This window comes from Pleurodeles waltl, chromosome 10 (genome assembly GCF_031143425.1).
Source record: "Pleurodeles waltl isolate 20211129_DDA chromosome 10, aPleWal1.hap1.20221129, whole genome shotgun sequence".
Taxonomy (NCBI): domain Eukaryota; kingdom Metazoa; phylum Chordata; class Amphibia; order Caudata; family Salamandridae; genus Pleurodeles; species Pleurodeles waltl.
The window spans coordinates 232,867,105-232,881,758 of NC_090449.1; the positions used below are offsets into that span (position 1 = coordinate 232,867,105).

Genomic DNA, 14,654 nt, shown 5'->3' on the forward strand with positions numbered 1-14,654 from the left:
TTGCTGTCATATTCCGCATTGTCTCAGATGTTGTGTTCTGTGCTGCTCTAAGTAACAGGGTTTACTGTTACCCACCTCAGCGGTGCATTCATCAGCCTGTGGAGGGCCGGTTCTGATGGGCCAGGATTGTACCAAGCAGTTAAGATGCGAACTGTTGGTTAAACCAGTAATTCATATGTGCAGTGATTCAAAACTGGTTGTGAGGAGGACACATTTCACTCTTATACTCTGATATGTTCTATACCTAACTTCCTGGAGAGGTTAGTTAACATGTTTATAGGATGAGAAGGGGCACTTTAACGGTTAGATCTTTGTTCTAAAAATGTATATGACAAAGCTGAGAATGTGGACGTTCACAGACTCTGCAGTTGTTTTTTTTTTTCTCAAATCACCTTGCCTTCCACACCGATATTCCCAAATGTGTAATTGTCTGTTCTCTTAAATTGTCTTTGTAGCTTACTGACTAGTTATGTAATGTGATGTCAGTTACAAAACTGCTTAGCAGTGAAATAAGTAAGTAGAATTTGCATGTGTACATTGACATTGCCCCACAGTCTGCTCCCCATTCCTTTCCTTTTCGCCCCCCCATAATCTGTGATGCTGTGGGTCTCGGGAGCTTGTTCTTACTTTGTGTTTTTCATGCGAGTGAGATTTAGGGAGACGTTTCGATGTTCAAACTAGTTCTTCAGAGGAGAGCAAAGTCAATATATACAGGCCATTGGTGAAACCAAGTGTCGAAATGCTAGTTTGCGGCCTTTGAAATATGTGCGAATGTGTTTGATAGACCTGGTTTATGTGAAAATGGAAAGTCAACTTTGAGTGCTATGTAATTACAGCAGTGTACTGAACTACAAGGGCATTGGCCCTGTTCTAGGCATCCTTTCTTTCTAGCCTAGCTAGATATAAACAGGCTCCTGCAAGGTCAACAGGATCTCAATCGTAAGCATTTGTTTAGAGTCACTGAGACAAATAATGTTTGATGGCTGTTGCAGTCCTGTCGTCTGTGATGTATCAGCCCTTCTCAATTCTTCAGATTTCTGGCTGTGTGGATGGACATGTGAGAACCTTGTGTTTTTGAGAAAACACTGTTTGTGTCCAAATAAAATAACAGGAAGTTGCGCAAAGCATTTCAATTAGAGGCCAGATAAAAAGCAGTCTGTTCCACTGAAGTTTATTGTTTTTTTACTGAGTCCGGCATTGCCATGGTGTGTTGTACCCTCACACCAGTTATTTGGGATATCAAACAAAGAATTCTGTGAAGCGACCTAAGAAGGGAAAGAGCTGTTTGTTCACACACTATAATAACATCAAAGGCTGCATTAACCAACTGCAAAGGGAAACCTCTGTAAATATTGAATTAGTACTGCTCAGTAGATTTGAGAGTAGTTTGTGTAATCACATTTCGGAAACCTTTGTGAATGGAAAATATTGAATAGTCTAAACTCATTCAATGGTCCATAATGTTTTTGTCTCCTTATCTCTTCATTGTCTCTCATGACAGTGCCCTCTTCACTCTTTCCACCCAGGGCATTCAGTTTTCCGGCTTCTGGAGCTGCCCCTGCTCCATATGGCAAACGCATGAAATGCTTTCACAGCTCATTCACTGATCTCCAATTGTTGGCACAATGGCATGGCTCTATGGTGCTGATATGTAACGGTGTTTTAGAGGAAGGTGTGAACTGGCTTGTCTCCACCAGCCCATGTGGCAATAGTGCCTCCAGCCATTTCACTGTTTTATTGTTTTATCCTTTTCTGCCCATCCTTACTCTCCAAACTCAACTATTCCTTCCTTTTCCTGACATCGTCTTACCGTAACCCTGCTAAGGCTGAAAGCAGTCTACATATCTCCATATTTCTGACATCCTTAAATTGATGACAAAGTAGCCTCACAGCAACTTTAATACTACATTGAGCTGAAGGTCCCTGTTGAACCCAATGAGGCAGTACACAGCAACAAGAAACGTGATTCTCATCGCCTTAAAACATCTATATGAAAGTTTTAAGCTAGGAAAGCACAAAAGCCCCATCTTGAAACTGTTGGCAGCCTCAAATGCCATAGATTGAAAACCACTTAAAGCACTTGGCACCAAAAAGGTCACTTCAGTCTTGTCTGTAACAACTCCTCGGCACTTAACAAGTGAAGATCCACGTCTTTCCTGTCAGCCTTCTCAAATTTGGAGTTAGATCGGTCACTATTACTACCACTGTTTAATTGACTTTGCTGATGTACCAGCCTCTGTAGTCCTATTTTTCAGATGTAACCCAACGTCAGTCATCGCAGAAACTCATAGAAGGGAATTACCACGCCATTCCATAATGTATTTCAGGAACCCCGGGGGAAAATGCCTACACACAAATAGCCCTGCTGACTACACTCAAAGACCACTTGCAACAAGTATATACTAGGCCACCCTCAAAACATACCACACTGGTGACGGAGTTCCTTACGGGTCTCTGTGTCCCACGGTTGGGGGAGAAGTGGATGCCCGAATTGTTGGTGGATCTCACACTAGAGAAGGTCTGGTTGACACTAAACTGTCTATTAGGGGCGAGTCTCCTGGGCAGAATTTTATTGCACCTTCAATGCAGATGTTACCCAACGATTTCTGGAGGTTTATATAGAAGCTAGGGAGTGTGGAGTCCTACCTTCACCCATTAGAGAAGGATTCATAATGATGGTGCTAAAGAAAGGATTGGATCCCTCTGACCCATCCTCGTATAGGCCGCTTACAATGATCAGTACGCATGGTAAAATCCTTTGTAAGCTGCTGATGCTTCGTCTTCGACCTGTAATGGCGGGATTGGTACACATGGACCAAATTGGGTTCATACCTAGTAGGAATAAAACCATGAATCTGCAGTGGCCCCTGCATGTGATGCATGAGACAGCGGAATTGCAGGACGATTTAGTGGTGGTGGCCTTTGATACATCTGACTGGAAGTATATATGGAGCATCTTGGAGGTGATGGGATTTGCGCCTCGGTTTCGATCCTGGCTGCAGCTCCTGTGTACTGAACCTACGATCAAGGTCAAACTTGGCTGATTGTGTTAAGGTCCATTGACTGGTGAGACGGGGACATGGCATGGCTGTCCGTTGTCCCCATTGCTCTTTGTGTTGGTTATGGAGCCTCTGGTGATACAGCTTAGGCAGTGGATGGAGAGATGGGGGATTGTAGTCGGAGACACGACCTATGTGGTGTCCCTTTATGCTGATGATACTCAATTTTATTTTATCCGAGATCACCTGGGAAATCGTTGCCTACTTTGCTCCCTTATTTGAACACTTGATGGGAGATTACAGGACTACGAATTAATCACACCAAATCCTTGGTGTTCCTGTTGGGAAGATTGGCGAGGGTGGACCGCATAATGTTACCAGTTCTCCCATTACGGTGGGAGACTGATAGGTTTCTATACCTGGGTGTAATCATAGCAACTACCCCCCAACAGCGAACACAATATAATGTAGTCAAAATGACTGAGGGTCTTCAAGCATCAGTACAGTTCTGGAATACACCCCCACTCTCCTTAATAGGACAAGTGGCGGTTACGAAGATGGTGTTCCTCTTCCGCGTCTCTACACATTACAACACTCTTTCGGTACGTTACCGCGGGCAGTGTTTAGGCCATTGCACTCACTGCTCACGACACTGCTCTGGAAGGGCGGGAGATGTAAGGTGGCTCAGGAACATTTGCACTTCCAAACTGCGGATGGGGGTGGCTGGCGGTTCCACACATGGGATTGTATTACCTTGTATCCCAAATCCAGCATGTTACACACTGGCTTGGGGAGGGGGCACATTGTGAGAAGGCACTATTAGCAGATGAACATAGAACCATGGTATTGCCACTCCTCCTACATGCAGGTGGTCAATCCACGGAAAGGGTACCGTACCTACTTACACATACGACAGCATAATTACACATATGGCAGCATTGTAGGAGAGGACGGTAAAAGTGATTTTAAGTAGAGCCCTGTTTGCCAGGGAGCTTAATTATTTGGACTTGCCAGCCTTTCGCACACTGACCATGACAGTAGACACGATGGCTTGGAGGGAAGAAGGGAGGGAGAGAGGAAGGGTGTATGACTTTAGGAGACCTTTACCCCGCAGATGAATTTCTCTCCTTTGAGGCTGTGCAGGAGGCATTTACTCTGGGGGAGGGTCTGTTTCTAGTGTGTGCTAATATAGCCAACATAGCTAAAGAGATATGGCCATCCTACCTGGCTTGCCTCGTCCTCCTCCCTGTTACTCCAGCTGCTGCTGGAGTTTGGAGATGCAAGGCATCTCATCTTGCATGTATACAAAGCTGCAATGAGCTGATAGGACCCAGTTCCTCTCCAGAGCAGCATGGGAAATTGACCTGGGGACCCGATCGCAGAGAAACAGTGGAGCAAGATGTGTTCCTTGGTGCGCACAGTGTCTTGTAACCCCAGATTTAAGTTAGCTTATTTGAACTAATTACATCGTACATACATCACTTCTGTCCTACTCCATAGAAAGGACCCTACCAGGTTGACGAACTACCACCGCTGCCTGGAAAGTAATGCATCCTTTATACACCTTGTTTTGTACTGTCCATCTGTAAGGGCATTCTGGGAAGGTCCAACATTTAGGGGCTCTTGTGACATAAGTGTAGAACAGGACCTTGTAATGGGCTTATTGGGAGACATAAAATCTCACAAAGGGAGAAAGATGAAGTATAAGTCTACACAGCTGACGCTACTGCTAGCAAAACAAAGGGCGGCAATCACCTGGATGGGACACATGGAACCTAGCGTGGACCACTGGAAGCAGGATGGTGAGGTATGACTAGGAGGGAGGAGGTTCACCTTGAGCGTATACAAATGGATGACAAATTTGAGGACGACTTGCACACTGACTAGATTTGCGGGGAGGGACACCCAATCCTCAGGAGAGTCAACGGATGACGATGGGTGAACATTAGCATATGAATTGGGTGAGCACTATTGCAATAGAAGAAGGGGACCCATTGATGTTGGGCATGTGTTTGATGATTGCAGTTCTGGAATACAACTTTTCTGTGAGTAAGCACGGAAATGTATAATTTTGAATCAAATGCTTATGACTGGTGGTGATCTCCATTGTTCTAACATTGTTAATTGTCAATGACGCATTGATACAATTATGAAAAATAAAATAAAAAATAATAAAAAGATTCTTTAAAAAAACATCAGAAATTCATACAGGATTAATAGTTTGACCAGCCTCACACACAACCACCTTCCAGCTACATAGTTGAAAGTCTGGCAGAAGGTTGACTCTCATTGGGTCAAAATGACGATATAAGTCATGGCAGGTCTTGCTACTTTCCAAAAAATCCATTGACCAGCATCTTTTATCAAACACTACCAAAATGGTCTGCAACTTAGGCATTTGTTCAGTCATAAACCTTCGATCCTTAGGTTGCTTTACTTGACAAATCCTGCCACCACCAAAATCATCATTTTAAGCTCACTCCTAAAGAAGCAACTGCCCTCTGCAGAACAGACAGCAGGAATGCACTGTACATCTGTTTATGTACTTGCTCTCTGAAGAAACTTCAGCAAATGTAAAACAAGGCAGTCAGAGACCATGTATCCCATGGTATTACATCCATCCTACTTGAGTCAATAGCCATTTGCTGATCTTCACCCCTCCAGAACTCTGTTCAAACTTTACCTGTCTACTGCTGATCCACAGACTATATATGGTCTGCAGCATTGTCCTTCCTCCCTCAGTCTAAATTAAAATATTTGTTTTAAAAATGTGTTCCAATAGTAATCCACCTCCAAAAGTGACTTCTTACACTGTAATGTCAGTTTAAATTAACTTGTTGTTTGAGAATGTAAAATCGTCAGTTGAGTGAGCATTTTGAGATAGACTTATGTTATAAGGAGAGACGGCTCTATCTAGGCTTTAACCTTGCAAAAAAGGTAATGAAATGTTGGTGTGGATTTATCAAAAAGGTTTGTGGTACAGGCTGGGTCGATTTAGAAGATGAAAGTGAGAGATTAAAAAATAAATGCCGGGATAATGTATTCCCCCTCTTTAACTGCTTTTTTAAAGAAGAGGCAATTTCATGAATTAGATGGCAAAAATAGTCGTTTTTGGCATCAAAAACCGTGAGTCTACCATCAGAATCGGCTGTTTAAGCATCAGTCGCTGCTCGTGCGACGCTGAAAGGGCGGGGTGGCGTGCAGGGGGGGGATTAACAGGAGGGGGCTATTAAATTAAAAATAATAATTTTAAAAAAACCATCTGTGCTACTGCCTTCAGGACAGCGCTGCTCCTCTCCTCTTCCCTGCTGACAGCCTGTAAGCACAGGTTCCCAGCGCACCCAGCACCAATCCTGACGCTGCTCAGAGCAGCATCAGGATTGTCTGGGAGCGCCCAGCCAGGGCGCTCCCAGGCAGACTGGGAGCCTGTGCAGGGTTTTTCCAGACCTGCAACAGTATTGCTGGGCTGGAGACCCCTGTGCACATGTGTGTTTGGCCAGTCTGAGGCGGACATCCAAATATACATTCGCTCTGAGGGGGAATGCTGAGCACTCCCTCTTACTGCTCGTCACCCCAGTGGCCCTTCCCCTTTTCCCCTAAAATGATAATAAACACAGTTTATTATTGTTTTTGTGGAAAAGGTTTGCATCTGCTGCTGCTGGCAGGGAGTGGGGGGTTGGAAGGGTGGGGGTGCGACGCTCCTCCGCTCTTATGGAGGAGCTGCCCCTGATAGGCATGTACATTTTTTTGTGGCTCAATCTGTTTCCAGCGTATAGTGGCGTAGATTAACATGCGCCTTACCTGCTTCCGTGTATTAGACTTAAAAGGCAGCTGCATCTGCTAAACATCCATATCGCCATCGTTGCCACTGGAAGTGAACTCTTCACTGGTCACAGGCTTTATAAGAATACATACCTCTACCGTGTCCTCGTACCGAAACGGTAAAACACACTCTGAGCTGGAGATATATCTTGGTGCATTGTGGGTTTCAGGTTAGGTATTACGAGTTCCCTTGAAAGAGAACGCACTTCTTTGAAGAAAAAGATTGTGTAACGTTCAGAGCCCAACACTAGATTGAAGGAGTATGCAAAGCGTTTGAACTGTAGCACTACAAGCTGCAAACAGATTGTTACAGTTAAGAAACGTTTTCTTTATGCAGCCTGTGCCGAAATATATCACAAGCTTAAAGGAACGTTTTCTTTCCTTACCATCGCAAGAAGAGATGTGGATGGAAGCACATTTTGTAGATGCAGAAATTCAGAATGCACATAAACAGGTTTTCACAAATGTACTGCAAGCCCACTATTTGAGTTTTTTTTTATCAGCAAATGTCCCTGGCACACAAGGCCGACAGTAGACGGAAATGTCCCTTGCAACCCCTGCCAGCATTTGGAAGGACCACATGTTTCGCTTCACTTGTAAGCTATGTACTACAGAGTACAGTAGTATATTTCAGCCCCTGATTTAGAGGTACATATCTTATTCAGTCCATTAGTATGTCTCTCCTTTAAGGCCATACTCCAGTGGTGTGGACAGCGGGAGGAGTTTGCTGCCAGCATCTGCCCATCGCTCCCCTACCTAGGTAGTTTGTAAGAGCCTCCAGAGGTAAAGGCAAACATTTGCTTTTGGGATTGCTTATGGTGGGAAGATAGATTCCATATGATCTGATCATGATTTTCCCCTTAGGACGCTGCTTATAATTGTTTCAAGCCGTACTGCGAGTGACAAATCTACTATATATCTCTGCAAGCTTAATTTTACAACCATTTTAAATGTCCCATATTTTTGCTCATCTGCATTTTTTCACCATTTCTGCTTACCATATATTTCCAAAATATCTACCCAAGATTAATTACACATTAGAGATTCCAAAATATCTGCACAAGATTAATTACACACTTTTGTGCCCCAAAGTTCCATGGCTGCTTACGGAATACTCCTTGATCTTGATTACCACAAATTTCACTTATTTCTGGTTATACTTTATTTTCCCATTTTGTAATAAGCACAATTGCCTCTACTTTTTTATTTTAAATAAATAAATACATTTTCCAAATGTCTGCTCTGTAGGAAGCTCCCACGTTTACTTCGTGCATGAATGTATTCTATTCACACTATATATAAATTGCTCACATTTAAAGCATAATTAGTAAAGAATGCCCATTTCTGGAAGTTAATTTTCCAAATATTGCCAGGCATCATACTGTATCATGAACAGTTAGTGTAATATCCATTGGTGCGCACTAGATAGTCCGGTAATGGCTTTAGGCCACATAGCTGGATATGCATCATCGCCTAAGATATCCATGATGGGTCTACAGAAAGCTGCTTATTTCACCCTTATTGCTGCTGCAAGCTCCATCTTCGCCCTCTTACAAGACAAGCTCTAAGGTAGAGAGGATTCTGTAGGTTTATTCTGTTTTGGAGATTTTCAATTATTTGTATACATTTCTGCTTCATACCAAATCCCAAAATGTCAGCTTTGCCTGGACTCTACATATTTTGAATTCCAAAATGACAGCATTTTTTTTCAGGGACTACCCGTCCCAGACGCCAGAGGGGCTACCGGGGCGGCCCCTTCGTCACTGCACCTGCCGCCAATCTGTTGCTGCCAAGAGAGCTATAAAACGCACATTGAGGACCTGCATCGCAGGACTCGCTTGGGTGAAGATCGGGCCAAGAGTGAGCCCGTCTGTGCCTGTCCGCAGTTGTTTGAGGCTGGGGTGGGGCTAGTGTCTTTGCTCCTCACTTTTTGGGACACATTGACTTGTTCTACCCAAAGCTGATGCTCTTACGTTTCTCAAACGAAGTAAGTGACTTTACCCGTCCACCTTGCTCTCGCAAGTTTTTTTTTTTTGTCTTTGGCTGTCTTGCTCTGTGTGGGTTGACTTTATTTTTGCCTTACTGGCTGTCTGGGTGCTGTGTTTTTAATGGGGAAGAAGAAGGAAGTGATCCCCAAACCTACGTCTAGACCCTGTTGGCATGACCATAGACACTTGCTTAGCAAGAGCTGTTGTCTTTATTTCGAAAGAAATTGACCTTGCAGATCGTCGTATGTCCCTTGATCGTGCTGTAATTCCTACTTTACCACCTTCTTGTAGCACCTCAGGTTGTTGGGGAACCTTTTGTTAACATCTCTGCTGCTGCTCCATTTGAGGATGCTGTGGTCCACCAGTCTCCAAATTACGGAGCCCCTGCTGCTAAACATAACTGCAAATCTAGGCTCCTGACTCCTAGACTGAAGACTCCTTGTTGTATGGCCTCAAGCAACCCACCACATTTGAGTGTGAATCTTCCAGATGTTAATGATGATTTGGCTTGGTTTCCTATTATGACTAGATTTGCTGCTGCTATTAATGACTGCCTTACCCTGATAAAGGAGAGGCTTGATAAGCTTGTGATGGAGGTCTGGAAAAGTATGAAATTCCATTCCCTTCTGAAGCCCCCTTTCTCTGACCTTGTCCTGCCTGCTACCATGTGATCATGTCCTATAGCCGCGTCTACATCCTCAGCTTTGGAGTAATCTTTAACAAGCAGCCATAACATGTCTCCATCTGTTATTCCCTCTGTCTCTAACTCCTTGCTGGGTGCCACTGGGTCCTCTGCTTCAAGGTGGGCTGTTCCCCCACGTGTCAGTTCAGTCTGCCCCCAATCACCAAGAGTCAGGTTGTTATTGACTTGCCTCTGGAGGCTACAGCTTAAGTTGTGGTGCTGGGGAATGCCCCCCACCTTCCCGGCACGGGGGATGAGCAAATATTTTGTCCAGCTAAAAAATAAGGTGTCTCACTGGATTGGTCATCATTCTAACCTTGGCCCCATTTTTCACGATCGGATTGACATGGTGAGAAGAGTCAGCTGCTTGGGAAAGGATGCCAAGGCTTATGAGGGGTATTCAGTGGTGGTGAACTTTAACAGGCCTCAGGTTGCGGCGTAAGGTTTAGCCAAAATTAGTTCAAAGTGATGCAGTTTCCCGTCTGCTATTCAAGCTCTGCCATTAGGTTTCTTCTATAGACCCTGACTATGGGTGTGGCTTCATGTGTCTCAGGAAGGCATCAGGACCCATTGCATTCCCTCAGACTTTCCTGCAACTATTTCCCTGGAGACTGTGAACCTTTTTGCCCCTTTGACTGCTTTGGACTCTTGCGATTAACTAGCCCCTCAAGCTCCTGTTGTGAACTTAGATTGTTCTCCTAACAGCAGGGCCTTCAGTTCTTTTATTTCTTCTGGAGCAGGTCTGGCTACATGTGAGTGTAATAAATTAAGTCTTGTTAGCTGGAATGTTGCAGGACGTGCTTTAAAAGTCAGTGATTCAAACTGACATGCTTTTATTAGGGAATTCAGGCCCTCATTACGACCCTGGCGGACGGGGGAGAAGTGGCGGTAAAACCGCCAACAGGCCGGCGAAAAAAAAAAATGGAATTATGACCATGGTGGTTACCGCCATGGTCAACCGCCACTTCTCCACTCCGACTGCTGGGTTGAAGACTTGGTCTCCAGCCCGGCGGCTGTCACCAGACCGCTGGCGGTACCAGGACCCTGCATACCGCCATGGATTTCAGGTGGTTTGAAACCGCCACGAAATCCATGGCGGTACGCACTATCAGTGCCAGACCCCCCACCCCCGAGTCCTCCCCCCAACACCCCCATATACAAACAGACATGCACACAGACCGACCCGCACACATTTCCCATACACACAACACACCCTGCATGCATACACGCACTCACACACCTCCTCTACATACTCACCCGCACACCTCCATGCACGCACACAATGCCCCTACACCCCCCTCCCCTAACGGACGATCAACTTACCTTGTCAGTTGATCCTCCGGGAGGGGGCGGGATCCATGGGGGCTGCTCCGCCGCCAACTCCCCGTCACCAGAATGCCGCCACACCGAATCATGGGACGTGATTCTTTGGGTGGTGTTCTGATGACGGGCGGTGGAGGTGGAGCAGCCTCCACTTCCCCGTTGACCACCAGTATGGCTGCTGGCGGCTCTCCGTCCGAAAAAGTACGGAGGGCTGCCAGCAGTCATAATACGCTGAGCAGAAAACCGCCTACACTGGCGGTCTTCAGCACGGCGGTACCTTGGCGGTCTTAAAATGAGGGCCTTAATGTTATCTGACTGCAGGAAAACTGGGAGACCTCAAATCGTTTGTTCTTGGAGGGGTATGAAGTTTATTTTGCTCCAGCCACTTCCTCAGTCTCCAGGAAAGCAAAAAGAACGGAGGATGGACGGAATGCTGAACAATGCAAACATTCACCCCAGTCACAGATCTCGGTTTAATCCATTGTTTTTTTTGCTCACTACGCCACCCCAGTTTAGACCCAACCATTTGCAAATCAGCCTTGACCCTGCTCCCCATAGGAACAGTCCAGCCCGAACTGCCTCCAGAGGGGCAAAGGAGGCCGAGTTACTTACACTGCATTAACAGTAGATGCTCTTGTTAGTGTTTTACCTTCTGGCTCCACTGTACTTCAGGCATTAAGACTGTCAATTTCGGGTTGTAATGATTGCTGTATTCTGAATTGTTTTAATGTTATCCCTATGACTCATAGGTCTTCAAATATATCCAGCCTGGGTACCTTTATTGATTCACTGTCCTAAAATGGGAGGGGGGGGAGTTCTCCCTGCCTAATCATTGCGTGGGACTTTGATCTATTCCTTTGTGAGTGCCCCATTGGGAATAAAAGGACATAGCCCTAATGTATGCATCAAGAAGGGTTACAGATGGTGCATACAACAGAAGACATTGAGCTCAACAAAAGTTTAAGCAGTAACAATTTGTTTTTTTACATTGGACAAGTTGGTTTATGCTTCAAATCTACGAATTCTTCCTATGTTTACAGGTAGTGGCTGTTCTTCTGTAACAGATTTTTGTTTCAGCCTCTCGTTTTTGTTGGTGTCTTGTTTTAATATCTTACACAGTGTCTTTAGTGTCCATAACCTGGTTTTTAATAGTTTGAGCTGGTAGCAGCCTATTTTATTAAGTACTCTTGAGCCTGTTGGCGCTCCTTCTCTCACTGACCAAGGAAGGCACATCAGGTGGGCAATGGTTGAGCTTGATAGTTTTAAGTACTCCTTGTTTCACAGCTGTGCTCGGGACTTTCAAATCTGCCTAGAACCCACCACCTCTGACTTATGACGCGTAGAGGATTTTGGATGGATCTCTAAAATAACATCTGCATTGTATCATGCCTCGTCACTAACCCCACTACCCCTGGCCTGAGATTGTTTGACACAGGTTGTCTAAGTCCCTGAGGTCTCTCAAATCTTCACTTAAAGTCACACCTAGAAACAAGCACCTGACCTCCGCCTCTCATCAAAATGATCGGATTGCAGAGATGCAAAAAGGAGCTGAGAGCCCAAGCTTGGAAAGACGTAGCTAAATCAAGTACATGGTGACATAGTTCAGTCTTCAGGTGTATAGTGTGCAAACTGTATTTCACTCAGGAAAACAAAGTGGCGATGTGCACTGGCGATTTCTCACTTTAAAGAAATATATAACTTTCAAGCGCCTTCTGGGCAAGCAGCTGGCCAGCAATACCCTCTGGTGGCAGGTCTATGCTAGTTAGTAATCTAGAGGAAGTTTTCCAGGGCATTTTAGGCTTATCACGTAACACGGCTCCGGGCCCAGATGGTATACCTCCAGTCTTGTTTCTTATCAAGGTGGAGGCTTGGGTCTCTGTCAGAACCCAGATTTGTAATGCTTCAGTTTTAGAGGCACCCCTCACGCTCCTGGTCCTCCTCTGTAATTGTCCTCGTTTTCAAAAAGGGGGATATGGACAACTCAAACTTGGGTTTCATAGAATAACATCCTTTCTGAAGTACAGTATGGGCTCAGGCAAGGGAAGTCCACCATTGACCAGTGCCTGAACCTTTACCAAGTGAATAGAAAATATCCTGTGGCTCTCCAATTGGCCTTTATGGACCTCACGTCGGCCTTTGACAGGGTCAACCAGGAAAAACTCTGGGGTATCCTTCTGGAAATGGGGCTGTCCTCAACATGGTGTACTATATGTGGGGTTTTCATGCACTACAACTGCATCAGTTGGGTATTCTAGTCTAGCTGCCTACACTGTTTGTTTTAAAAACTGTAAGAGGGGCAAGGCAAAGGTAAATTTTGGCCCCTTTTTGTTTACTCTATATATTATTAGCCTTGAGCAGGTCCAGTTGGAGACTAAGGCTGATTGCCCCCGGGTAGGAGCGCATTCACCTTTGGTTTTACTATATGCGGATGATGCCGTCTTTTATGGCTCGGAATGCAAGAGGGCTACAGATTCTTTTAAATTCTTTCTGAATTTTATGGATAAGCTAGACCTAGCCATCAACTTCTCGTAGTCCTAAATGTTGCACGTGAGTTCTAGCTCATTCAAATCTCAGTCTTTTAGCATTTGTAACCATCATGTTGCCAAGGTTAGAATCATACCTTTCTTAGGACTCATGCTTGACTCTGCTATGTCATGGACACCACTTATGAGGTGTTTATTAGATATATTGCTGCAGTCCTCCAGTTTGCGTCGAGGCCGGAAAACAAACCTCTTAAGACCATGATAAAGATTTACCAGGCCAAATGCAGGTCCAAGATTGCCTATGGTAGTGAGATCTGAGGGTACGCAGCCTTTGACCCCTGTCAGGTGACAGAAAACTAATTATTGCAGCAGTTACTCTGTGTGTCACAGTGTACCATTTTTCTGTGTGCATGAAGAACTAGGAGTGGGTTATCTAGATGATTTACTAGCTCCGCGCCCTCTGGTAGGTTAGATTAGGATATTGACAAATGATCCCCTTACCCTGAATCAACAGTGACAAATTGTCTATTGCTTGATGGGGCTTAAAATCCCTTGGTTTAAATGTATAAAGGATTCCTTTAGGCAACTGGGGAAGGGGAAGCTTTTTTCTAACCCCAAGGGAATCTGCAAGAAGGATGGGACTTGGACGAAAACAAGTGTTCTGGAAATAGAGAGCTATGGTGAAATACAGAGTTATGGTAATAGAGGATTTGACCTCCAGAAACCTTTGGTTTGGAGGTATGTGTTGCTGACAACAACACAAGAGATGGACCCTTATTTGTTTTATGTCAAAAACAATAGAAACCACTTCCTCCTTACCAGGTTTAAATTAGACTTGCTGTATTTATTGTTAGGCTCGCCCAGAGGATGTTATGATAAGGGGTCTTTAGGTGCCTGTGGCTGAGGCAAAATGTCTCCTAAGGACACCCTTCATTTTGTTATGTTTTGTAAATATTTTATTGCTCCAAGAAGATTGTTTATTAGTCCACTTCTGAAGGGCAAGGGTTTCTCTAAAGTTTGTCCTGCCCCTGTATTTTAACAGATGTTGAGTGATTAATTTGTGACTTTTGCTGTCTATTTTTAAAAAAAATCTGTTATGTATCTGAAGAATATGCGCGATGGGCGACCGGTTTATATTTGATAGTTTTTATGGTTCCTATGAATACTATGATGGAGCATTTTTAATATTTTTACTTTGTATTTATTTACTTTTATAGGTCTGATTCTGAATAAAGTATATTTGATTTGACTTGACCGCAAAACACAGTTTGATTGTTTCCCCCCTACCTATTATGAGTTTCCTATGTTTCCACTTAGGATTATTTTACACCATTTCGTCTCGCCTGGAATTCCCATC

General features: G+C 44.5%; 1 protein-coding gene across 1 annotated transcript in view; it reads left to right on the forward strand.

The window, feature by feature from the left end:
• Nucleotides 1-14,654, forward strand: part of VPS35L (VPS35 endosomal protein sorting factor like) — a 430,244-nt gene that overhangs the window by 108,570 nt on the left and 307,020 nt on the right. The window lies entirely within an intron of this gene.